The 3,002-nt window shown below is 40.5% G+C and overlaps 1 pseudogene across 1 annotated transcript; it reads left to right on the forward strand.

Moving 5' to 3' along the window:
• The first annotated feature begins 1,651 nt into the window (after positions 1 to 1,651).
• Positions 1,652 to 2,785, forward strand: LOC309563267 (C3a anaphylatoxin chemotactic receptor-like; annotated as a pseudogene). Its single transcript has one exon. The product of its transcript is annotated as a C3a anaphylatoxin chemotactic receptor-like (transcript).
• The last annotated feature ends 217 nt before the right edge of the window (positions 2,786 to 3,002 follow it).

The raw sequence follows: 3,002 nt of genomic DNA on the forward strand, positions 1-3,002 counted from the left end.
AGTATGTACAATGAGGAGTAAGGAGGGTATGACAGTGGGCAGTATGTACAGGTGAGGAGTATGGAGGGTATTGCAGAGGGCAGTATGTACCGGAGAGGAATGTGGAGAGTGTGATAGTGGGTATTATGTACCAGAGAGTAGTGTAGAGGGTATGATAGTGGGCAGTATATTCAGGAGAGGAGTGTGGAGGGTATGATAGTGGGCAGTATATACAGGAGAGGGGTGTGGAGGGTATGTACATACTGCTACCAGTGCTGTACAGTATCATAATATAACTGGTGTGGCGTGATCAGACACTCACTGGTAACATTAAGAAAAACAGAATTTATGATTTTACTTTTAAACACTCTGTGACCAGATCAATATAATGTTGCCATAATAGCATTGTACTAATCTGGGGAAGTGATCAGGATTACTGTTTTTAGCAGTGCATTACAATGCTAAATTCAGAGGCATAACTAGAACCTTCAGGTCCCCGGTGCAAGAAACCATAAAGGCCCCCCCCATGGATCAGTGGCAGCCATGCTAGTGGTGGTGAGGGGATAGGGTTGCCACCCTATGCCTTTAAAACTGAACACATACTAATTACACAGGTTCTGTGGCTGAATAAGGTGGTGATTAATTTCACTCTGTGCCTTATCTGTATTAAATTAGCCCCAGAACCTGTGTGATTAATATGTATTTGGTCAAAAATTCCCATAGACATAAAAGTGTTGCGCCAGAAAAAAGTGATACAGATGTACATAAATCATACACATTACAATATAAGTGAAAATCGCATTCTCTAAATCATCAAAATACTGGAAAAAATCTTTAACATGTGCAAATCATATACAGTAATGTGAAGATACAAGTGACAGAAATAGTTCATTAACTAAATCCCATAAACCAGCTGGTATAGTAACACCTCCATGACCGTGCCAGGGTCTCCTTCACCATCTACCTTCCAACTTTTTGAGATGGGAATGAGGGACACATATTAGAAAAAGTATGTGGGAATAGGACACACACCCCTGCCACGCCCCCTTAAAGGAGAATTATACAAAAAAAACGATTATTTAAACACACAAGTGCTTTCTTTTACCACTACTATTCCTTTATAATGGCTTTTGAAATTTACAAATGCAGCAGTTTAGTAATTGGATAAAAGGTTTAGCACTGGGAAAAACATTTTGGAAGATAAAAAGTGCATTTTATATACAACTCTATAGATCAGACCAAAACGAGGGACAAATGAGGAGGAAAGAGGGACAGAGGGACTTTGTTCCAAATCAGGGACAGTTGGGAGCTATGCCATAGACACCCTCCTAAACCTTGTGGAAAGCCTTCCCAGAAGAGTTTAAGCTATTATAGCTGCAAAGGGTGGGCCAACTCAATATTGAACCCTAAGGACTAAGAGTGAGACGCCATTAAAGTTCATGTGCGTGTAAAGGCAGGCGTCCCAATACTTTTGGTAATATAGTGTGTATGTATGTATATATATATATATATATATATATATATATATATATATATATACATATATATATATACACACACACACACACATTTTTTTTATAGTAGAAGTTATAATATTTTCCTTACAAAAATATGGAATTGAATAATTATCAGACAGATGAAGTAACTCTTGAAGTCTTTACAGGTAAACAAGATGTTCAATGTCATCAGTGAAATGGAACCAACCATGATTTACAGCCATCTGCCTTTGTTCTGCATCCTGTTTTTATCTATCACTGCTCTCGTGGGTGTCCCCCGGCAATGCTCTGGTGCTTTGGGTTACTGGAGTGAAGATGGAGCGGACCGTGACCACCATTTGGTTTGGGAACCTTGCTCTGGCCGATATCATGTGCTGCTTGTGTCTTCCATTCATCATAGCGCAGTCCAGAATGGCTGTACAGTCCTGCCCTCTGCAAGATTTTATCTTTCTTCATTCCCATTAACATGTTTGCCAGTGTCTTCACCCTGGTGGCTATCAGCATTGACCGATGGATTTTGGTTGTCCATCCCGTGTGGGCCCGAAATCAACAAAGAATTAAAATGGCGTGGATGATATGCTTGGCTATTTGGATGTTGTCCTTTACGATGTGTCTGCCTGAGGCCATCTACAGAAGATATAAAACCTCTGATAACAGGACCATGTGTTATTCAGACCCTCACACGATAGAGCCAATCACTCTTACATATGCAATTTTTGGATTTCTGATCCTTCTTATTATCATTTGTATCTGTTACATTCATCTGGCTTTTAAAGCACAAAATATCAGATTTTCTGAAGTAGGAAGAAAACCCATCAAGATGGCTATAAGTATTATTGTCGTGTTTTTCATCACCTGGGTCCCCTTCCACATCCTAGGAGTAACCCGGCTATACACTGACAATGATGCACTGGGCATCCTGTACCTTGTCTCTCTGTCTCTGGCCATGTTTAATAGTTGCATCAACCCAATACTCTACGTCTTCATGGGGAAAGATACAAAGCAAAAGCTGAGACAGTCTATTGGGGAGAGCATACAAAATATATTTAGGGAGAATTTATTGTCCCCACCATCCAATGAGAACCAGCGCACCGCAGAAGAAAGCCTCCCGCTCTAATGTATGAGACGGATTTGTAGATGTTTTAGAGTTTTTTGCTTTATTAGCGATTGTGATCAACTGCCTGCAGCAAATCTTATCAGTGCGTGTTAGGGTGGCCATACTGAATGTCCTGAATAAGTCACATGTCATCAGGGCTTAGTGCTTATTGACCCTTTGGGGTGATAGGTGTTAGCAGTATATATGCAGGTCCCCCCCCTTCCAAGTCGTCCAATCTGTCCACTGATCACTAGTGATGGGCAGAACACCCCCCTGTTCAGTTCACACCAGAACATCTCAAACATGGGAAAAGTTCTAGCGAACATGCAAACTCTATTAAAGTCTATGGGACACAAACACGGAAAATTTAAAAGTCCTAATTTTAAAGGCTTAGTATATGTAAGTTATTGCCATAAAAAGGTGTATGGGGA

Source organism: Pelophylax lessonae (assembly GCF_965119305.1).
Source record: "Pelophylax lessonae genome assembly, chromosome: 9".
In the NCBI taxonomy this organism is placed as follows: Eukaryota; Metazoa; Chordata; class Amphibia; order Anura; family Ranidae; genus Pelophylax; species Pelophylax lessonae.